General features: G+C 41.6%; 1 pseudogene; it reads left to right on the top strand.

The window, feature by feature from the left end:
* The first annotated feature begins 4,027 nt into the window (after window positions 1-4,027).
* LOC118791866 lies at window positions 4,028-24,979 on the top strand (annotated as a pseudogene).
* Window positions 24,980-25,275: the final 296 nt, after the last annotated feature.

Below are 25,275 nucleotides of genomic sequence, written 5' to 3'. Positions count from 1 at the left end.
GAATCCTGCAAACAGCCCCATTGTTCTTCAGCCAGGTATGCAGCTTGGACAGTTCACCCCTGTATCAGAGGATGAGGTCAGTGCAGATACAGGCTCAGTCTGTCTGGTGTCAGCCCCCTCTGTTGTACCACTCTCCTTGCCCTTTGATTTGAAATGTGGCAACCTTTCAGACCCTGAACTATCAGACCTGAAGTCTTTGCTCCTACCCTACACTGATGTGTTCAGCAACGGCCCCAATGATTTTGGGAGGACCAGTTTAGTCAAACATAACATCAACGCAAATTCACCCACCCCAATAAGAAAGCATGCCTATTGCACCTCTCCCCAAATGCAAGCTGTGATCCAGTCACAGGTAGATGATATGCTGGCCTATGGGCTGCGCCTGTTGTAATGGTTAAGAAACAAGATGGAAACTGGCGTTTCTGCATTGATTACAGAGGCCTGAATTCAGTCACTGTTAAGGACACATACCCCTTGCCCAGAACAGATGACATGTTAGATGCGCTCAGAAGGTCATCAGTATTCAGCACAATGGACTTGTCTTCAGGATATTGGCAGGTTGCTCTTGATGAACAAGACAAAGAAAAGACAGCATTTACCACCAGCTGCTCCTTATACCACTTCCAGGTCATGCCTACGGGATTGGTAAATGCACCTCCAACATTTCAGCACCTTATGCAACTGGTACTACAAGGGCTTTCTTGGAGAGTTTGTCTTGTGTGTACAGCAAGAACTTCAAAGAGCATCTTGAGCGCCTTAAGGAGGTTTTTGATTGTATCAGGGCTGCCAACTTGAAACCAAAACCATCAAAGTGTACCTTCACTCAACCACAGGTGACCTTCTTAGGGCACATTGTGTCCTCTGCTGGTTTGCAGCCAGACCCCAAAGACGTTGAGAAAGTCAGGGATTGGCCCACTCCAGACAACCCCACTGAGGTCAGGGTATTTTTAGGATTGTGCTCATATTACAGACGATTCATATATCAGTTTGCTAAGATGTCACAGCCCCTACATGCTCTTACTCAGAAGGGGAAACCTTTTGTGCGGACTGACATTGAACAAAGAGCATTTGATGCTCTCCACCATTCACTCACTCATACTCCCATCCTTGCATATCCACATTTCTCCAAGGAGTTCTTGCTCTTCACTGATGCCTCCAGTACCTCAACTGGATGTGTGCTCTTGCAAATAAATGACAGTAATATGGAGAATGTCATTGCTTATGGCAGCTACATACTCACACCAACAGAGAGGCGCTGGTTGACTTATGACCAGGAACTGTGGGCTATTGCGTGGTCTATACAATAGCCCACAGTGGGGAGTAGTCTAGGAACTGGAAAATGTTTCAGTGTTCTACAATGAGTTTGATTGTAATGGAGATTGATTGACTGTTCTGTTCTGCTCTGTGATTGGCTAGGAAAAGAGGAAAAGAAAGAAAAGAGTAGTGTGTGGAGTGTGTTGTGGAGTGGCTCTGAGATAAAGTTATCAATACAAACTTTTTTGGTGTCCGTGAAGTTATCATACTCATTTCTGCATCCCGGAAGATGACTTTAAGTACACAAGAGGCAGTCGCTTTAATTTTACAATAGCATAATTTCAGTTGTTAAATGCACAATTGCAAGAATTTTCAAATGGGAAAGTTTCCATGGGAATTAACAGGAATTTATGGGAATTTATAGGTATTAACAGGTTTATTGCATACTGTTTTTTTTCCCTCTAAGCCTTTAATTGTCTTTATCATCAATGAAAATATATACTCTTCAGGACAAATAACAGGCTTTAATTTTTTTTTTAGTTGAAAGATTTGACTTTTAATTAGGTAAAACTGAACTGTGGAAAATTCCTTGAATTTTCTAAACATTCTTTCACTTGTTTCATCTTTTTTTCCTCTTACCTTTGTTATGAGCTAAAACCTTATGTAAAATGTACATGTTATGAAGTGCGCGGGTCTGGTTGCCGTTTCTGACGGACCTATATTAATGCAGCACTGCTAGCTCGCGAGTCAGTTATAATTATTTTTAGTTTAGACAGACAAAGATTAAGAAGTGTGTGCTCAATTGTAAAAAAAAAAAAAAAAAGTTAATAAATAAATAAATAAATAAATAATACAGCAATCCCTCTTCACTTGGCCTGGCTCAGTTTAAAAGCCATTTCCATGAGGGGTTTCGGAGTTCTGTTCTACAGGTTTCCAGGGGTGGGCTTATCGAGAAGTATCGCGGGACCTTAATTTATGTTATAGACGTCAAACCAAATCTAAAACTGTAGAAGCAGATGTCTTGGGTTCAGTCTCTGTTGAATCAGAAGTGCGGTGTGTTTATCTTGCAACTATATCTTGCTTCAAGTTCGACATTTTTCCCCTTACAAATGGAAAAGTAGGCTCCTCTGTTATTTGTTTAATTGAAAAATATTTTGTAAAACAGCATGTTGATCATGAAGAAAATAGACTGCCTAGGACAACTTGTTATTATCTATTTATTTTCTTCTTTTTTATATGTAATGCTACTTTTTTTCTTAGGCTACCTGTCTATTCGCATTTCCTAAATAATATTAATGTGGTTAATTTATTCTTCGTTGGTTTTTAGTGCGAGTTATAGACAGCGCTTTATCTTTTACTCCGAATGATCCGGAGGAGAAACCGTTGAAGAATGTGGGTTCACCCAATAAATCAGAGAAGGAGGCAACTTGGAGCTTTTCACCATCTTGCTGCTGAACTGCGTCTTGATAAGGACAAACACCTGAAGTATGCAGGCTGTGTGGCTGCTCTAACCCGTTAACATGGGCGCCAAAATGAAAATCAAGACCTTCCGCGACCGCCACGCACACGCGAAGGAACTGGTGTGGCCCCGGCCTTAGGCAGCTGGGGCCTCATTACAGAAAAATATCCTAACTGCTTGTCCTATCTTAACTTATGTTTCAAAGATAGGAGAAATCCTATCTCCTAATACAGAAGCAATTCCTAAACTCATGGCTGTGTCCTATCCTATCTCAGACCTCCTATCTCATCTTAAGAAATCCTAACTATAACTGTAAATTCGATGTTTCAATCGGCAGTCGTCCTGTCATGCCTGTATGTATGTTTAGAATGTACACAAAGTTTCTGTAATGAGGCCCCTGGTGCGTACCCTTTCGCACTCGTTAAATGTTAAGCTCAGTTCGTTTATTTTGACACCTAAGTAAAAGTGTGCTCCACTGAAGTAAGTAACTTAATATGGTAAAAGACTATATTTTGTGTCTTCTCGGTATAGCAAATTGTTTTGTTAGTTAATATTTTCGTATAGGATACTAATGCCAGTTTACGGTTAGATCCGTTGCTGTATGATTAGCCGACTAGCGTCATCTCATCTTGTAACGAGAATTAGCCGGTTGGCAAATTAATATAATGTTACCTGGCTTCACATTACTATGTTAGAAGTCTAGGTAGTTTATATGGATACAGTTGTAACGCAGTCATTCATGTTAGTTCTGTTTAATTGTTAGCTATTGAATCTGTACTGTGTTGCTGTTGCTGTATCATTTCTGTTTGTTTACAGAACCACACCACACACACACACACACACACCTAATGCACACACTTACACATATACCCAGAACACATTCATTCTTTCAAGTTTGTGGAGAAGATTAACAAAGGGGACACAAAAGAGCCTGCATTCTGGTCAATGCCTCGTGGTGATCAAATCTTGAGCAGCCAGCAATAGATACTCTCGGCAACAGTACACCAAAATGAAAATCCAATAAAGGTAACATATCACACATGAGCTCAATGTCTTGGAACTTGTTGCATCTGAGGGCTGTACTACGAAGTGAGGTAACTGGCTTATCCAGGTAACTTCAGGAGTAACTTTGACGTTGGGTGTAACTTCCCGATTAACTCGTACTACGAAAGGTGGATAAGTCTTACCCGACGTATGTTGTCATGCCAATTTACGCCGCATCTCTAAACTGCTCCGAGCAGGTTATCTTCGTGGTTAACCCAATGTTACCCTATATAAGCACCGCGCCTTCCGCCCACAATCTTGTCGAGAAAAATGCCGGTACATTTGGAAGACTCAGTCGACATTGGTACACAGATTGTGAGAGGCTCACTCCGCAGGGCGAGGGTGTTTAGAGACTGTCAGACTCCTCTAGCTTACCCTGATGATGTTCCCTATGAAAGATATCGATTCTCATCTGAGGGAATTCAGTATCTTTGCCAGCTTCTAGGGCCAGACATCTCCAATGGCACTCGCTGGAGTAATGCCCTCACTGTTGAACAGACAGTGTGCCTTGCTTTACGATATTTATGATATTTACGATATACACTTCATGTATTCCATTGGAGATGCTGAACATCTGAGCAAGAATACTGTATGCCGTGCAGTTCGCAAGGTGGTACTTGCTCTCACTAAACGTCTGGATGCATTTGTTGTGTTCCCTGACCACTTAAGCATTCTAAAGATCAAAGAGGCTTTTTATGCGATGGCAGGTAATTCACAATATAAAAATACTTGGTCTATTTTTAATATGCATAGGCTAGGCCTATTTACAGAACAATTTTTTTCCATAGGAATCCTGAGGGTGATTAGTGCAATTGACTGTACGCATATCCCCATTAGTGCGCCCCTGGGAGAACATGAGGGGGATTATGTGAATAGGAAGTCATTTCACAGCATCAGTGTTCAGGCATTTGCTCATATTGTATTTGATCTGACATGTAGCCTAGTCGACATTATTTTGTCCTTAAAACTTCTACTTATATTCAAGACAATTAAAGACACATTAGGTGGTGATTTTCTTATAATGGTAGTATGTTAAAATGGTCTGAAATCCTTTGCCAGAGGACATGTGATCCCCATTTAATGGTGACCGGTTTGGAGGCTAGGTGGCCTGGGTTGGTGAATAATTCACACATTTTTCGGGAATCCACTCTTGGTCAGAGATGTGAACAAGGTAAGACAACCACCACCCTATATTTCACACATCATGCTGTATTGTGAAAATTTCTTTCTATCGTTCAAAGGGCGTTTTGATGGCCTGCTGCTTGGGGACAGAGGGTACCCATGTCTGTGCTACCCACTGACCCCCTATCCTCACCCACAAACAAGGATACAAATAAAATATAATGTGGCTCACAGTAACACAAGGGTCAGGATAGAGATGACATTTGGGGTCATCAAAGCATGCTTTGCTTGCCTGCAAGGCTTGCGGGTGCGTCCGGAGCGGGCATGTGAGGTGGTGGCAGCATGTGTGGTGTTCCATAACATTGCCACTTTTAGAAAAGAAATAGCACCATGCCAGCTGTCGATGCCACCAGATGTAGTGGACACAGTGATGTTTGATCACCCAACAGGAAGAGCTGTTAGAGAGGCCATCACAAATCAATTTTTCACCAATAAAAAAAGACACATGAAATTATTCTTTCTTGATTCGTGTATTTATTGGCAATCTCCTTTTCCTAAAAATTAAAAGAAAAAAAAAGTTACAGATGGTAGAGACATATTGATTAAAGGATGGTCAATGTATAGCAATACCTTTTTGTCATGTTCCAGCTTTTCTATTTCCAGTTTAAGTTTTCTTATTTGTAGCATTTTTTTCTGGCAGTCAAGCTCAAGCATACACTTATAGAGCAACCGCACATTGTCAGATCCAGCCTGCACAGCAAAACACATTGAGATAACGAACATGGCATGCAGGATTCGGCATCATTAGTGTTACATATTGTCAGTATGAATAATCCTTAAGTAGCAAAGGAAAAGATACCCTTTGAGTTCTCTGAGATGAGGTAGTTATGGGTGGGGAGAGTGGTTGATTTAGCTCCTCCTGAAAGACAATAATGCGATTGTCAACTGACCAAAGCTTTGTTCTCTTGAAGATTCATTCTCATTCAATAGATGTATGACTGGACATATCAGCTCATGACAATTTGCCATACATAGCCTAGTATTAGCCTATGTTAGTCACTGTTAAATAGACATAAAAAACAAGTGATGAAATGGCTCAACCTGGATGTGTGTGTCAGACATGGATGACATGGTCTCCTCACCCAAGTCCTCCTGAAAAAAAAAGAAAAACTGTTGTGTCAACATATCAGCATTGATAAATCCACAGAACTCGTCAAATATTTCCACACTTACCTCTACCTGAGAGTCAGATGAGGGGCATGCTGGTGGCTGGAGGAAATCAATAGTATCAACTGTACATAAGACAGGCATGTAAACTACATAAAATTCTTTTAAACTGGGCAATCAAAACTATTGATATTATATTACCCTGTACATAAAGGGTGGACATTGAGCTGCCACCAGGGTCAGAACTGACTGCCCCCTCGACCCCCTCCATCATGGGCCTTCCTCTGTTGTCCTCTGTCCAGGTATGCTTTCCACTGGGGATGCAGCTGAAATGATTGTGTCAGGAACGGGGATCGGGACACAAGCGCGGACCACCGGGTAAGCGAAATCAAGCGTTTAATGCAAATCGTCAGGCAGTTCGTAGTACAGGGGCAGGCAGGGTTCAGAGACACGGGAAGGCAGTCCGGGGGCAGATCCAGGATCAGGAGTCGGGGCAGGCGGAGTCAGTAACCAGGTGGTCAAGAATCAGGCAGACGGAACCAAAACGGCAGGCGAAGGGCGAAGTCGAGAATCAGGCAGGAATCCGAGAACAGTGATCAAACGTCAGGTTAGCTAGAGCGGGGACGAGACAGGAAAAAACTCACTGCAACGAACAAGCAAACAGACAGGGACACGCAGAGGAGATATAGGGCAGGGATGACGAGGTGATGGGGTGCAGGTGAGCAGACAGGCAGCGGGGCGGGGCTAAGACACAGGGGAAACAAACGAGAACACCGCGGCTAAGGGGGCGGAGCCCTGACAGATTGTTAGAATGAAGTTATTCTTAACACAATAGCATTACGTTCATACAGGGAGCCCTACAGCCTAGGTGCTTTGGGGAGTAAATCTTAATTCATTAACAGTGGGTAACGGGTCAATGTCAGAACATGTGTAGGTTATAATTAAACTATGCTAATTGTTTTCACATATTTAGATATACTATTCTACGTGTACTTACATCTCAATCATATTACAAATCAAAGAAGAGTCCGTAAGACAAAATAGAGAACATACGACAAGAACACTGTTCTTACGAATTTACTCTGTCGGCAATGCGCTGCCAACAAGTCTCTCTGGCTTTGTTGGCCGCCACTGTGTTAGATTTAGCTGTTAACGTTTCTTTAAACTCCTCATACCCTAAGATTACCTACGTGCACTCTTTGGGGAAAAATACAGAGCACGAGCCATTATGCAAAAACTCTGCATTGCCAAACACGCCCCTTTTTAATGCGAACAAACTCTGATTAAGTCAACACCGAATCAACTAACCAACATCTTAATCACTGTTGTAGTACCGTTTAACACCAACTCAGGCAATCAGAGTTTGTCAACCCTGACTTTCCTTGATAACCCCGAGTTAGATCTGAGTAGGTCAAACTCCCTTCGTAGTACAGCCCTACGGTCATTACAATGTCTGCATTTTCATCACCAAATGAAACAAGTTCCCTCAACCTTGTAGGCTTATTCTTTCATTCTTGACATGACTTTCCACAGTATTGTTATCTGATAGTCTTCTTCTTCTTCTTTTTAGAGTTATCTGAACTATTCACTATTGTTATCTGATAGTTTTATGATAGTTTTATTAGTGTGCTTGCAATGCGAAGCATTTCAAGCAAACTATTGTTATCCGATAGTTTTATTCTTCTTAGCCACTTCCTAGCAATCGTCTCTTATACGTTACCACGTTTTCACTGCCGGGTTACAATCACACTCTGCATTTTCTTCAGTAAATGCACTTTCTAGTTCTTTTTCTTCTTATTATTCCACCAAATTTTGTCCCGCTTCTCCTCCCACAGTTTTCGAGATATTGACCCCAAACCAACTGTAACTCATCCGGTCTGACCCCGATCGGTGTGCTTGTATACAGCTAAGCCGTACCCCCGTCGTTCTCCATTCTTTGTCGTTTTTTCATCCCTTTTTTCCCATGGACTCCCTTTCATTTTCAAAAACACCCCTCTCACACTTCATGGCCTTCCCACTTGGCCACTTCTCACCCCAGAGCCACCATACCTCAGATGTTGCCTTGGGACAAATTATCCAACACTCATCCAAGACCGTCTTGACCCGCACTCGTCTTTTTGTCATTTTTTTCATCAGTGTTTTTACTCATTTATTCATCTCTCCATCCTGCCGTTGACTTCAATTCATTTATCAAAGCCTTATCACACGGTCACACTTACATCAACTATTACTATCACACACTTACTATCACACAAACATCCCTCATATGCTAGCTCAGGTCATGTCACCCAGCACTCATTGAAAGCCATACTGACCCGCACTTGTCTTTTTGTCATTCACTCATCCCTCCATCCTCCAAGTGGCTTCAATTCATTTTTCGAAGTCTTACCGTTCGGTCACCTTTCGGCCTACAGCCATAGTACCTCATATGCTGGCTCAGGTCATGCCACCCAATACTCATTGAAACCCATACTGATCCGCACTCGTCTTTTTGTTGTTTACTCATTCTTCCATCCTGCCATTGACATCAATTCATTTTTCAAAGTCTTACCGCTTGGTCACCACTTGACCAATAACCACAGGACCTGATATGTTGCTTTGGGTCATGTGAACCAACACTCACCAAAGGTGGGTGTGTCCCTAGCAACCATATTGTTTACCCTAGCAACCACATAGCAACCAATTAGCAACCCTTTAGCAACCACCCAGCAATGCCTTAGCAACACCCTAGTGACCATATTGTTTACCCTAGCAACCACTCAGCAACACCCTGGTAACCACTCAGCAACGTCCTAGCAATGTCCCAGCAACCATATTGTTTACCCTGGCAACCACCTAGCAACACCCTGGCAACCACCTAGCAACGCTCTAGCAATGAACCAACAGCCATATTGCTTACCCTAGTAACCACCTAGTAGCACCCTAGCAACAACTTAGTAACACCCTAGCAACCAGCTAGCAACCACTTAGCAACACCCTGGCAACCACCCAACAAAGCCCTAGCAACTCCCTAGCAACCACCTAGCAACACCCCAGCAACTACCTTATATACCTTAGCAACCACATAGCAACCGCCTAGCAACCACTTAGCAACACCATAGCAACCGCTGACCAACACCCTAGCAACCACCTGGCAACCAGTTAGCAACACTTTGGCAACCACCCAGCAGCGCCCTAGCAATGCCCAGCAACCATATTGTTTACCCTAGCAACCACTTACCAACACCCTGGCAACCACCCAACAATGCCCTAGCAACCAACTCATATAGCTTAGTAACCATCTAGCAATGCCCTAGCAACCACTTAGCAACACTTTAGCAACCACTTAGCAACACCCTGGCAACCACCCAACAACGCCCTACCAATCAAATCATATACCTTAGTAACCATCTAGCAACGCTCTACTAACCACCTACCAGCATCCTAGCAACCACCTTATATACCTTAGCAACCACCTAGCAACAGCCTAGGAACCACCTAGTAACGCCCTGGCAACAACCTAGTAACACCCTAGCAACCACTTAGCCACATCCTAGTTGCAAATGTAAACCATCTTTCCTCTGTTGCTTGAGGTCATGCTTTCACACATCTAATTAGTATAACAATTAATAAGTATTCATCACCCTTCTTTAGTACTTGTTTGAACCACCTTTTGCAGTTATTACAGCCATCAGACTTTTTGTCTCTCTTAATTTTTCACAACGTGTTAGAGCAATATTAGCCGATTGCTCCTTGCTAAATTGCTCAAGCTGTACCAGGTTAGTTGGGGAGCGGTGGTAGACAGAAATTTTGAGGTCTTTCCACAGATGTTTGATCAAGTTAAGGTCAGGACTCTGACTGGGCCACTCAAAGATGTCAATTTTCTTCACTTTAAGCCAATCCAGCGTTGCTCTAGCAGTGTGCTTTAGGTCGTTGTTCTGCTGAAACATAAACCTAGTTTAAACTTTCAGGGAAGTAGGTTTTATCCAGAATCTCCATATATTGTGCAGCATTCATCTTTCCATCAGTCTTGACCAGATTGCCAGTACCTGCTGCTGAAAAGCACCCACATAACATGATGCTACCACCAGCGTATTTCACTGTGGGGATGGTGTTTGGACATCATTTTCAGTTGTAGTCACTGGCAGGCACTGTAGATCAGTTAGAGTGACAGTTGACATCACAGTAGCCTCCTGACAAGTGCCATTCTTGTTCAGCAACTCATTTTAGGGGGGCAGCCTGCCCTAGGCAGTGTGGCTGTAGTTCCATATTTCTTCCACTTCTGTATGATGGACTGCACTGAGCTCCAAGGTATGTTCAGTGCCTTTGAAATGTTCTTGTATCCTTCCCTAGATTTGTGCTCCTCCACAATTATATCCCTCACTTGTTTTGAATGCTCTTTTCTCTTCATTTTGGTTTGTTCAATTGAAAATCCAACTGTACTGTTTGACCTTACAGTGAGGAAAGGTATTTAAGCTCATGAAATAATTCAAAACAGGTGATCCACTTGTTACCTACACAGGCGGAGACCATCAACAAATTGGATGAGTTTATAAGACAACATCTTCCACCTGAGCAAGGTTAGCCTTATAATTACGAAGGGTATGAATAAGTCCTCTTTGGTTGCAAGTCAAAAAATTTTGCTTGCGAGTCAAAAAGTTTTGCTTGTGGGTCAAAAAGTTTTACGAGTCAAAAAGTTTTGCTTGCAAGTTGAACTTGATGGGTGGGATCTACACTGATGGATGAGAGAAGAGTTTCTATTGGTGGGTTTGACTTGGATCGACAGCGTGGCTACACCCACAATTCCCTCGGTCCCAGTTAGCACTCGACTGGAGGGATAACATTATTGCGTGTTGAGCTACATGGAGGTAAGTTGACATTAATATCACTTTTATTAATTGAAATGCTTTTAAATGTAGCATAGCAAGATTTTCACTATTTATGTCATCTTGTCAATGTCATGGAGTCTGTCGCCATCACCATCTCTTTTTAAATCAATAATATCAAGAGCTTATGCTAAAGCATCAACGGCAGCTATCTTTTTTGCTGCTAACTGGCTATGCTGTAGGCTAACGGTATGTGTTTTCCCAGTGTGAGCGACAGAAAGAGAGAGACAATATTAGTGGCTTTAATATTCCATGTAACATGCGGTGAGAGTATTTAGGCATGATGACAAAAACATAGGCATGTGTAACAGATGTCTGCGTTGGGTTGAATAAAGCACCAACAAAGCCAGGTCCCAGTCCCGATCTCCTCATAAACACACACAGCGCTGAATGGATGGATCGATGTAAGTGTGGTATGTGTATGAATAATAATCCAATGGTGTCATAATGCCCTTTTCTACAGAATGGAACCTTGTCCACCAAGATCTTTTGTTCAGGTATGTGGACCTCTTTACCCAAAAGGTTAATAATCTGTGTAATATGCACATCTGACCATTTTTGGTCACCTTGTCCTAGTTAATTTTCTCTTGCTGATTTCCCTCTTGCAGGAAGCCATGTGATGGCAGCTCTTACAAAGGGTCAGGGATAGGCTTTCTACAGTAATCAGTAGGGAGCCCATTGATTTTGATTACCTGCACTTGGTTAGCTTTCAGGAATTGCAGTTTCTTCGAGCAGGGGCAGCTTATATAGACATTCCTCAGTGTGTAGTAGGCTTACAGCATCTCAGTGCGGTGATAAAGTCTCACCTTTCAGACAGCACTGTTGCTCCATTACTTGACAGTGTAGCTGTAGTTGAGTGGAATGGAAGTGTGGGGTGACCTAAATTTAGCATTAATAGGGACATCCTTGAAAATCCCCGAAGCATGAACCTACCAATAACCATTCTAGCTGACGTCCATGACATTTCAAGATCCACACTGTACAGGAGAATGAGAGAGCATGATCTCTCAGTCAGAAACTGCTACTCTGATATACCTGACAGTGTCCTAGATCAGAAGGTGAGAGCCATCAAAGCCAGAATGCCTGATGCAGGCTATAGGCTTGTGAAAGGGTCTCTACTAGCTATGGGATACCGTGTCACTTGGAGGAGAGTGAAGCTGTCCTTGCAGCGAGTTGATAGTGCAGGCATAATTTCAAGAATGGTCCAGCTGACATGCATTGCCAGATGGGCATACTCATATTCACCGTTTTGAGATCAAAATAGGTCATCTACGAGATTAGTGCAGATCCGAGGAGAAATTGTTTTTTTTTTGGAGGGGGGGGTGAAAACAAACAATAAATCATTCAGCCCTACTGAGAACTGTGATAGTATCAGTGTACACAGTATCCATATTGTTATGCCAAAAAAGGAAGTAGATGTAAAATACCTCATACTGAAAGTAACCACTTTACCATGTCACGCCTATGAACACCCTAGCAACCACCCATCCATCCATTGTAGGGCAAAACGTTTCGTCGTAGCTGGATGGCTCAGGTCGAAAAGTTTGGCAAGCTAGACTTCACAGTCATCAAGGTTAGCGGTTTCTTCCGCGGCTAGCTAGCATTAATGATGTGGCCTACTAGTAATGATTCTCCTACCAGAAAATGAATGGGAGAATACACCATTGAATAATATATTAATATTATAATAGGCAATATTATCATTTAGGGTTTATCCTTTTGGTGTAAACAAAATGTAATTTTGTTTGGTGCCTGTAAAGCTTACTGTGAACGCGTAGTGTCAATACTACTGTTTGATGAAGACGGTGATGTGGGAGTAAATGTCTCATATGACGCATTCACACTTCTAAGGGCATTCCAAACACAATTTCTACCATTACCTTCTGAGATACCTTACGAGTTAAGATGCTGCCTACGAAGGCAGTGACTACCAAGCCACCTGCCTAACGAATGGAACGCACAGGACTTTTTGTTTTTTGTTTTCTTTTTACCTTCTCTGATTGCCTAGTACTCGTTGCCTTCATTGGTTAGGAGTGAGATGGTTAGGGTAAGAATATCAGGGTCAGAGCCATTCAGAGGCTGGCGGGTCTTCGCAGAATGCGAGTGGGAAAAAAATGCAGTCCACAGAGAAGGTAAACAAGTGTTTCTGAACTTCTGCTGTTGTTGGTCACCCGACCGACCCCCCAAAATGAATTTCTCAAAACAGTGAATTTCACCAAAAGGTGAGGAGTTTGCATCTTTGTGAAATGTCTGGAAGGTATGAAGGTATGAAAAACATAGATACTGCCCATGCCTACTTGCAAGCACTGTATTTCCTTCAGGAGTTATCTAGTTAATATCAGATCTTCTACAGTATGTGAAAAGAGAAGACAATGGTTATAATCAGGGACGGCTGGTATAAATCAGTGGTGAACCGTCAGGGCCTTCCAGGTATTCAGAGAAGGCCCTGGAATCCTCAGATGAAAAAATAAAAAAACGTATCTGATTAATTCTATAAATAAATTAAAATAAAATAAAATTTAAATAAAATGAATAAATAAAAATGGTCTCTGTGTTGCTTATCCATAATATTACAGTGTTACTCCGACTTGTATCCGTTGTTTTCTGTCCATGCATTGCGCATTTGAGTGGTTTTGTGTTGGAAAAAAATGCAACCAATCAGATATTGTTCTACTGAGTCCCTGGGGAGAATATCCTGAATGGAGGATGTTCTCCCCAATGAGCGTCAACATTCGTAAACGTGTCTAAATTGATTTAATCTTACTTCATGAACTATCTATCAATCTACGCTTGCTGTCAGCTAACCTTCCATAAACAACTGCTGCATGACTGCATGATTTCCCGAGTCCAGCGATGCGTGAGCACCCTGCTGTCTGGACCTCCCGTCTCTGTAGTAACCACCCATGCTTGGTGGTACGGACTCTTCAGGCTCTGGCTAGGCTTAATGTCCGCTTTTAAATAAATGTATTTGTCTACAGTCTTCACCAGAACCTGTCCAACCTTATTGCTGTGAAGATACTAATATGCTTCTGAGCTTTTCAGGTTGTTCATAGCTTCTTTGTTGCTTGCTAAAGACTCGACAAAGTAACTAAAAATACTACCATACGTAATTCCTGGCCACTTTTTCATATCATCCTCTCATCCTTCTATGGTAGAATGGTGGTGTAGGACAATATCAAGTCGTTTTAGTGTTGTCTGTGTATGTTCCCAAATTTCTGCCATTTTAAGACGTTACCATAGCATTTGTTTACGCTAAACCGGAAGTTCTGCACATATTCCGTGCAAGGCATCATGGGACTTTGGAATATTGTGGATATCCTTGGTAGAATGCCCTGACCATTAAACGAAGTGAGAGTGTACATTTGGATTAACAATTTGGTCAACTAATCATATTTGGATTTGTAGCCAATGGGCATATTCTTTCAGATTTTCCCACGGCTCCAGGGCACAGTTGCCAAGTCCAATTATTATAAGCGACTTTGGGCTTGTTTTTCTGTAAAGTCGCTTGCAAATATTGGTAGTCGCAGGTTGTGGTTCAAGTGTTGTTACTTATTTGGGCTTGCTCCCTATCTCCTGCCTCTCTCCACTATACCTGTTTAATAAAGCGAAACTGCCTAGTTTGTCCTGTTGCAGGATCCGTCCACAACCCTGTTCCCTCCGTCCCTCCCCTTCCCCATACAAATGAAAAATCAAAATCGCACGATTGATGGTGCATCAATGATGGAGTTTCTTTAGCTAGTTTGCAAACAATGCCAGCGACTAAGTGGGTGAAATACGGAAAAAATACAACAAAGAGTGGGAGAAAGAGAGTGGATTAAAAGACTGGATTTGATCTCAAGTGGGGAACGATTCAAAGGCAGTGTGCAGATTCTGTAAGTGTGAAATACGTGCACATCATGCAGATCTTGTTCAACATGCCAGCACTGATAAACATAAAAGAAATGCAGCACCGTTCTTGTCAATGAGGCTTACGGACATTGGATTCACAGTCTCAAAGCCAAACGAGACAAGACACAGAAGTGAGCTGAAGGTAGTACCCTACATAGCCTGTCACACATCCATTAGTTCTGTTGACTATCTTGGCGAATTGACTGGATCTGCTTGTGATAAAGAAATCAAAATGCACCGGACCAAATGCACAGCGTTAATCAACCATGCAGTTGCTCCATGCATGTTCAAGATATCTATGTCTTGCCTTCACTGATATAATTACTTGACCAGTTTGTAATATGCAGCTTCTTTACTTTCATTTTCATTCATTCCTCATTTTTTGTTGGCCAGTTATTTTGTTCAACTTCTTTAGAGTTAAAAAGAAAAATGTAAAATTACTAGTTACGATATTTTTGAAATGGCTGCTAATGAAATGCAAAATAAAATCATACATATATATATAAATTGATATAAAGTGGCCTCTCTCACACACATTGTGGTAGGTAAGGCTTTTTTTTAGAGCCAAGTTGCTTCTTTTGGGCTTGTTTCCACAGACCTGGTCGCTTGTTTCTCTTGCGAGATCTGCAACACTGCTCCAGGTTATTCTAGAAGACCCGCTCGCTCGCTCAGACACAAGTGCTAACTAGCGATTGATAGCTGACGTCGAAAATGGCAACAGGATTGTCGCGGATTTATTATCAGTGCCCTTTTCAAGACGACCGTTCAATGAAAAGATGGACATTGTTTAAAACAAAAAAGGCCACCCAACGCCCGAACATCTCGAGCTCAATCAACCATCAAATGCAGGCTATGTTCGCCATTTTCAGGCTAGCAACTGGGAACGATACACTTGGCTTACAGCCTCAGTTCGACACAGGAGGCTCTACTGCTGGGAGAGCTTGTTGTTTGGGACCGACAAGGGTGCGTGGAATTGGAAAGGCTACGAGAATCTTAGCTGTTTAACTAAGGCTGCACAAAAACACCAAAATACACAAGGTCATCTTAAGGCAAAGATTACCATGAAAATGTTTGGAGACACAACGATTGGTCTACAGCTGGACGAACAGAGGCGGAGAGAAACAACGATGCACAAAAGGTGAAAAAACATAGGGAGATTTTGAAACGTCTGATCCACTGTGTGATTTTCCCTGGGAAACGGGAGTTACCTTTCAAGAGGCCATGACGAGGGCAGAGAATCAGCGAATTGTGGTAATTACTTGGAGCTTCTATCATTTTTAGCGGATTATGATCCAGACTTGCACTACCATCTGTCCACATCCAAAGTGTTTATTGGAACCTCAAGTCAAATACAGAACAACTTGATAAGTGCTGTTGCCGATGTGATGGCTGAGACCATCAAAGAAGAAATAAGGAAAGCACTCATTGCAGCCGTAATGCTGGATGAAACAGATGTCAGCAATACTGCACAGCTATCGCTTGTTCTTCATTTAATAACAGACAGTGGCGTGAAAGAGAGGTTCATCAAATTTGAGGATGTGACAGGGAAAAATCAGGCAGAGGACATAGCAGCCCTGGTCCTTGGGTTCTTGGAGGAACATGGATGCATGGACAAACTTGTAGCCCAGTGCTATGATGGTGCTGCTGTTATGGCCTTGGGGCTGAACAGAGTCCAAGCCAAGGTGAAGGAAAAGATCCCACAGGCGTTTTTCATACACTGTTATGCACATGCCCTTAATTTGGTTTTATCTCAAGGTGTAGCAAAAATTAGAGAATGCAAAATTTTATTCTCAGACCTTTCTGGCCTGGCTGCATTCTTTTCTAGCTCGCCAAAATGAATGCAGTTGCTTGATGAAATATGTCGGAAGCGACTGCCAGGAATGGCACCAACCAGGTGGAATTTTGCATCAAGATTGGTGTACACTGTATTTGAAAAGAAGGATGCTTGTAAGGATCTGTTTGATTACATAGTTGACCACCATGATGAATTTGAAGATGTTGCCATACACAGTGCTGATGGCTTCATATCAAACCTGGGCAACTTTGAATTTTGCTTTCTACTTTCAAGTTTTAACGAAATGTTTGCACATGCAGATGTGCTTTTCGACATTTTACAGAATAAGTCATTTGACATGCAGTTTTTTGTGGCCAGTGTGGATGAGTTTTGTATTTGCATTGAGGGGCAGAGGGAACGTTTTGATCAAATATATGACGAGACTGTGCAGAACACCGGTGTGCCAACTGGACGGAAAGCCCACAGAGATTCTCGCTCACACTACAAGAAGCTGCACGATGACATTCTTGACAATATTTTAAATCAAGTGCAAAATCGATTTAAAGATCACAAAAAACTTTCATTCCTTTCCCTTCTGGACCCCCAACAGTTCACCAGCTTTAAGACTACATTCCCTGAAACTGCCTTCTCAAGCCTGACAGACAGCTACGGGCCGCACTTTGACTTGCCACGGCTGAAAACGGAGCTGTCTGTGATGTATTCTATGGCAGATTTTCAGGGGAAGAGCCCATCTGACTTCCTCTTCTTCCTCCAATGTAAAGGACTGTGTGACAGCATGCATCAGCTATATGCACTAACTTGTTTAGTTTTAACGATCCCTGTCACCACTGCATCCATGGAAAGGACATTTTCCGCCCTCAGACGGATAAAAACATATGCGAGGAACACAACAGGACAATCTCAACTCTCTGCATTAGATTCCATAGCTATTGAAAAGCAAGTTCTCATGGATCTGAAAACCAGTGATCAATGCTTTATGATCAGGTTATTGAAAAATTCATCCAAAAGGACAGGAGGATGGATTTCGTCTTCATTGGTGAGTGAAATTGAATTTCTATCGCTGGTTTTGCTACAGTGTTGCATCTCGTTGAACTGGTTGCATTTTGTTTCCATACACTTGTTGAATGATGGATGTCTGTCTTGAATTTAAGCATTGGTTGTTGTGCATTTAATTTGTGAGTCTTGACTTGGTCTTTCTTGGTAATTGTTACAAAGGTGTGGTTTTGTGGCAGCCATTTGTCTATGTAACATCATTTTCGTGGCTGAGTGGAGTAATTGTTGTGTGTAACGATGCAGCGAGCTACCTGTGTGAATGCAGATCACACATAAAGTGACAGCCTCCGTGATGTCCGATAGTGTGTGTGTGTGTGTGTGTGTGTGAGAGCGTGCGCATAACTAGAACAACGCAATTTTCGAAGATGGAGCAGTAAAATTAGGCAGAGGACATAGCAGCCCTGGTCCTTGGGTTCTTGGAGGAACATGGATGCATGGACAAACTTGTAGCCCAGTGCTATGATGGTGCTGCTGTTATGGCCTTGGGGCTGAACAGAGTCCAAGCCAAGGTGAAGGAAAAGATCCCACAGGCGTTTTTCATACACTGTTATGCACATGCCCTTAATTTGGTTTTATCTCAAGGTGTAGCAAAAATTAGAGAATGCAAAATTTTATTCTCAGACCTTTCTGGCCTGGCTGCATTCTTTTCTAGCTCGCCAAAACGAATGCAGTTGCTTGATGAAATATGTCGGAAGCGACTGCCAGGAATGGCACCAACCAGGTGGAATTTTGCATCAAGATTGGTGTACACTGTATTTGAAAAGAAGGATGCTTGTAAGGATCTGTTTGATTACATAGTTGACCACCATGATGAATTTGAAGATGTTGCCATACACAGTGCTGATGGCTTCATATCAAACCTGGGCAACTTTGAATTTTGCTTTCTACTTTCAAGTTTTAACGAAATGTTTGCACATGCAGATGTGCTTTTCGACATTTTACAGAATAAGTCATTTGACATGCAGTTTTTTGTGGCCAGTGTGGATGAGTTTTGTATTTGCATTGAGGGGCAGAGGGAACGTTTTGATCAAATATATGACGAGACTGTGCAGAACACCGGTTGTGCCAACTGGACGGAAAGCCCACAGAGATTCTCGCTCACACTACAAGAAGCTGCACGATGACATTCTTGACAATATTTTAAATCAAGTGCAAAATCGATTTAAAGATCACAAAAAACTTTCATTCCTTTCCCTTCTGGACCCCCAACAGTTCACCAGCTTTAAGACTACATTCCCTGAAACTGCCTTCTCAAGCCTGACAGACAGCTACGGGCCGCACTTTGACTTGCCACGGCTGAAAACGGAGCTGTCTGTGATGTATTCTATGGCAGATTTTCAGGGGAAGAGCCCATCTGACTTCCTCTTCTTCCTCCAATGTAAAGGACTGTGTGACAGCATGCATCAGCTATATGCACTAACTTGTTTAGTTTTAACGATCCCTGTCACCACTGCATCCATGGAAAGGACATTTTCCGCCCTCAGACGGATAAAAACATATGCGAGGAACACAACAGGACAATCTCAACTCTCTGCATTAGATTCCATAGCTATTGAAAAGCAAGTTCTCATGGATCTGAAAACCAGTGATCAATGCTTTATGATCAGGTTATTGAAAAATTCATCCAAAAGGACAGGAGGATGGATTTCGTCTTCATTGGTGAGTGAAATTGAATTTCTATCGCTGGTTTTGCTACAGTGTTGCATCTCGTTGAACTGGTTGCATTTTGTTTCCATACACTTGTTGAATGATGGATGTCTGTCTTGAATTTAAGCATTGGTTGTTGTGCATTTAATTTGTGAGTCTTGACTTGGTCTTTCTTGGTAATTGTTACAAAGGTGTGGTTTTGTGGCAGCCATTTGTCTATGTAACATCATTTTCGTGGCTGAGTGGAGTAATTGTTGTGTGTAACGATGCAGCGAGCTACCTGTGTGAATGCAGATCACACATAAAGTGACAGCCTCCGTGATGTCCGATAGTGTGTGTGTGTGTGTGTGTGTGTGTGAGAGCGTGCGCATAACTAGAACAACGCAATTTTCGAAGATGGAGCAGTAAAATTATATTTTGCCAAAAGTGGAAGAATGGTTAGGGACGCCCTGTATTTTTTGTTAGTGATTTATTTTTTTGGGGAGGTACAGATGGCCCAGTTCTGATACGCACGGTTCGTCACTGGTATAAATGGGCTAACAGGGCTAACCCCTCCCTATCTTTTACAATAAATATGAGAAAATTATTGTTAAAAAACCTTAGAACAGATATTTTAAAGAAAATTTGGTGGAACCTAGAGCAGCAACAGCACCAAATAGTCACAAGAAGAACACAGGATATATCTAAATGGGCTTATTTTTTCTGTCAAGTGAGTGACAATTTCGTGGCACGCCCCTTGATTTGCTGATCATTTGAGCTTAATTCATTCAGCCCAGTACCCGGAAGTCTCAGGTGGTCACGTGCCGGTTAATTTGAATATCGTTTTCCAACAGAAACTATTGAGAAGTATCCGAGAAAGTCCAGTGAAACTGATACAAGTAACTGACATCTATTGACTGTCTGTTTTGAACACTTCCTCTAATAATCACATGATCATGGCAAAATTAGAGTAGTTAAAAAAAGTGGCTGTCAATAGGTAGCTAGTGAATAGCTGACATTAGCTATCACTAGTAGAGGTGTGCAAAAATATCGGTTTTCGATTAATCGTTTTTTAAAATCCGTCCGATTCGATATCGATCCGAAAAATTTGTGCATCGATCTTTTAGGCTAATGTGCATTTTTTCCCGGTTTTCTAGGTTCATTTCCGCAATGGCTAAACATAGCCAGAGAATTAAATCTCAGTGTTCACCATGGCTAACCCTACGGTCACTCGGACGACACAGGAGAGGGACAGAGCGACTGGCTGCCATTCATTTTCAGTGAGAGTTGGCGATTTACAGTGACAAGAGACAAGTGGCCGTTGCAAAGCCAACTAGGTGGGGCTAAAATAGACTAGACTCAAGGTCTGTTTTATGCAAATACTGAGCGATGCGATATGGCGACTACAGAGTGAAGGCAGCGTGACACGTTGCTGAAACAAATGATCCAACATTTTGGTTCCAGTCAAACATGGAGGAGAAGCTTATCGTGGCAGTGTCGGGTTTCCCCATACTCTACAATACGTACAGAGATATAAATAAAAAAAGATGCGTGGAGAAGGGTGTCTGAAATTGTGGAGATGGCTGGTATACATATTCGTATGTGTGTGCACTGCAGTCACAGCTTTTTAGCCTTTAATACAGTGCACAGCCACTACCTAGCTGGCTATCTAAACTGAACAGCAACACTTGCTTACGAATGCAATGTAATTTAGCACAATTCAAGAGAAACATAGTTGTTCATGTTTGTTTGCTAGGTAGCTAGCTAGCTAGTTGTTCATATTAGGCTAGCAAGAAGTTCACAATTGTTCACAAAAAGTTGCTACTGGCAGTCAGCTACATTTGTCAGTCAGTCATTGTAGCTACCTTACAAAGCAGCTTTCCCTGAGCTAACTAATGCAAACACATTGCTGCTTCATGTCATTAATATGTAGGCAATGATGCAGGTTGGTTTTGTTTTTAAGGAACTATACCCATGTGTTCCTCAAATAAAAACATTTTGGTATACAGCCATACGTCGCTTAATGTCCACGATACGTTCTGTGAAATAGGACGTTATGTGATTCGGACATTGTGCAAACACCAAACTATATACTTAGCAAACCTATATGGAATAGGCACGAGATTGGATGCTGCTGCTTACGAGTCAAAGCATACACTGTTATACGATAAACTTTTTAATTGTAAGTTTGCAAAGTTCACATTAAAACAATATAAAGTATAGTACAGTACGTACATAAGGCATTAGCATAGGCGTTTATTATGACTATCAAGACATATGTATTATATGGTATACTATGAACTGTACGATTATACACCTAGCAGCGCAAACACTTTATTTCCATGAGACATGACATACACGTGTTGTGTGCGGGAAGCGTTGCCTTCACTACATCCGGTTACGTCGGTTATGTCCCGTTCTGCGATCCAGATTTTTAAACTTTATTATAACCTTATGAGACTACGGACATATATGCGAACGGACCTTGTCCGAATGGACGTTAAGCGGCGCATGACTGTACAAGCCTTTGGCGTTTTCTTTAGTGGTTTTCACAATTTGTTTCCAGTGACACTGCATTTGTAAATTTGTGTTCCCTTTAGAGCTTTTTAAACACCTTTCCAAATATGGAAAGTTGCAATATAGTATTTCATTTCTCATTCCTATCGAATTAATATTGAATCGGAATCAAATCTAATCATTAGCTTGTGAATCAGAATCGAATCGGGGCATCTGTGCCAATACCCAGCCCTAATCACTAGCTTTCTAGCTAGATAACCTTTTCACTATTTGTCAACCAACGTTAGGTAGCTAGTATTGTCAAATAGCTATCAGTAATACCATCTAATATAGTGATGATATATTGAAGGCTTATTTTGTTGCTTAAAATAAGAGGTGATTTTGGACCTATCCCTCAAAGCTTTTAAAAACGCTAGCTAAATGACGGGAAATACTCCCGTTAAATGAATCCCTGACTCTTCTTCAGATTAAGCTTATTGATCTAGCAAGTTCAACATTAAAAAATCAGAATGATTCAACTTTTTACGTTGTTGCTGGATATTTTTTGTTCGGATTATACCTCAAAGAATGGCAAGCACTGCTTGTGACTAGCCACTATTAGGAACTATTTGAGCCTTTGGGACTTCATCCAAAAATCACTGGACTTCAATGACATGGTGATTAACCTGTTTGCATCCCAGAAAGGTCATCGATGTGAGCTTCTCTTCAAATAAGGTAGGCCCAAGCCTATAGACCTCTTAAAAGACCATCACACACGTTTCCTTTAGCTTCCTGTCTACATCTTGTCTCTTTTCTGTAATGACCATTATTTTTGCTGTGGTTACCAAATTTTTTTATTCGGGACAAGATGTTTGACACAATGTCTTGCAAAATGGTTGTGGTAAAAACAGTTGCAGTATCTATTGGCAGTCATTACAGTTGGAACACGTTTTGTGTAGTGCATCCCTAGGTGAACCCTTTTCTGACATTGTAGGCTACATGACAGAGCTTTCTGTTCTATCATATAGCCCATCATTCCATCATTCTTGCATATTTTGTTTTCGTTAAAAATGGCATGTGCTAATGCGTACAGAGAAAAGTAGTCAAATGGTGTGTGTGTGTGTATGTGTGTGTGTGTGTGTGTGTGTGAGAGAGAGAGAGAGAGAGAGAGAGAAAGAAAAAAACAGTTTTTTTGGCATCAGGCCAGAGTGTTGTTGTAGAGCACTTGCTATAACAAGGTATATAGTGTTGTTGCTGTAACTTGGTATCTCGGATGTGATGCTGCTGTTGCTGCAGCATGAACTATTGATGGGTATAATGTATTTGCTAGCCCACCCACCCAATATCACCACCAGCCCCTTGTCAACTGAGGGTCTCGTGGCAGTGCAGCAAGTAAACCCCAATCCTACTAAGGATTTGTGCTCTGACCTTGGCCTGCTCGATGCATGGAGAGTAACTAACCCAAGAGATAAGGATTTCACCTTTTTTTCCAGGCCTCATCTCTCCTTTTCAAGAATTGACTATATTTTCATCTCAAGACTGGCCCTGGATAGGACAAAAACATATCATATTAACCCGTGTGTTCTATCTGATTACTCCTCTGTTAGTATAGATCTGCTCCCACCTTACTACGACTCACTGTCCCGACACTGGCATGTAAATCCTATACTCCTTAGTGACCCATTTTTTGTGATATATTTAGGAGAACAATGGAAACTTTTTACTTCAGAAAACACTACCTATGATGTCTCAGCATCAACCGCATGGGAGGCAACAAAGGCACATATCAGAGGTTCTATTATATCATACACTTAAGCCAGGAGAAGCACTTAGTACACAGCTTGAGCTAGAAGATAACATAACTAAATTAGAAAACAAATTTAAATCTTCATCTTCCATATCTGTTCTTCAAAAATTTGAAGTTACTTGTTCTTCTCTGAACCAACTTTTAACACAAAAGGCAGAAAGTGCCATATTCTATGCCAAATATAGACTATACATATTCTGTATACTACAGTAAATATATAGAATATATTTATTTAGCTGCATATAGCCTTAACTTGGCAATTCATTAATGCCATTAATTCATTATTCATTAATTCATTAGGCCATTAATTATTTAGCATAATGGAATAACCCTTTCGTGCGTACGGTCACACCAGTGTGATTAGCCGTTTAGCGCATATGCTAAAACTGGTGCGATTACAGTTTTTCACAATTGCTAAGACACAATTCTTGAAACCTTCTACCCTTTTCTCAAAACTGTAAACACAAAATCCAATTTTCAAACTACATTCACCAAACCTCTAACTCTTCTTGCAAAATCAAACAATCGCCTCAAAACAGTTTTATCTGTGCTCAAAATCAAACAATGTTTTCAGATCATACACAAAGCCAGTCACATTACACACTACATCAAAAAACAGAAAGCACAGTGTTCAGGGCATGTAGCTCCAGAAAAAATGTTTATTGTTTACAATACAGTAAATGCATTTTGCATTTTCAAAAAAAAATCACAAATCAGTAACACAGTTTAGAGATTGCATACTATAAGTACTGCAAGCAATACAGTATTGAATGTCTGTTGATTCAACACTTGCATACAGTAAAAATGCAGTGCTGCAAAAGGCCAAAGGACAAGACAAAATGTAAATGAAAAGCACATTACAGTACACTGTAAATGTAACTGCAAAATCAAAGTCAAGAAGTGTGCCGGATCCAGCCTTGGCAAGACTCCACACCTATGTCACCACAGGCCAATTCCATGGTCTATAGGAGATTTTCTGTGGTATAGGGTTTTCAGTCATATACTTTCCACCGCCATACAGAGAAAACCCCTTCTATTGGGTTGAGGAAAGGGGGTTATGGTGGAAGGCAAACATTTATGAATCGCTGGTTGATGTTGAACCACTCCCATATCAGGACACTGCGGTGAAAACTGATGTTGTCCCAAACTACGACATAGACAGGATGCTCTGCCTGCTCATGATCCTGCTGCTCACCTCCAAACAAGACATCCTGAAGACCACCCAGGAATGTGAGATGATGTTGGGTGTTATATGGCCCCAAGGTGGCATGATGGTGGAGAATCCCCACAATTACTTATGGCTGCACAAAGTGTCACATTGCCACCATGCTGGCCAGGGACTTCGACAATGGCCCGTTGGCCAATTATGTTCCGGCCTCTCCTTCTCCTCTCCGTCAGATTGAACCCAGCCTCATCCACAAAAATGTATTCATGGGGTCTTTCCATGGAATCCAGTTCAAACACTCTCTATACATAAAAATAGATATAGTTTTTGTAAGTGCTACAGAAAGACAGACCTATGCTGTGCTGAGTGTATGCACTCCTGATTTACATACATTACAATATAGTGCCGCTTGACAGTAGTATGTAGTATGGTATTGTACTATAAACAGTCAGCACTAAATGTGTCTGTTTGAATGTACATTTACTTGCACATACTGAAATCATTGATCTTTGACCCTTTCTGAGTTGCGCTCAA

The sequence above is a fragment of the Megalops cyprinoides genome, chromosome 17 (genome assembly GCF_013368585.1).
Source record: "Megalops cyprinoides isolate fMegCyp1 chromosome 17, fMegCyp1.pri, whole genome shotgun sequence".
Lineage (NCBI taxonomy): Eukaryota > Metazoa > Chordata > Actinopteri > Elopiformes > Megalopidae > Megalops > Megalops cyprinoides.
Note: the sequence above shows the minus strand (reverse complement) of the source record. Positions and strands in the feature narration are given on the sequence as shown.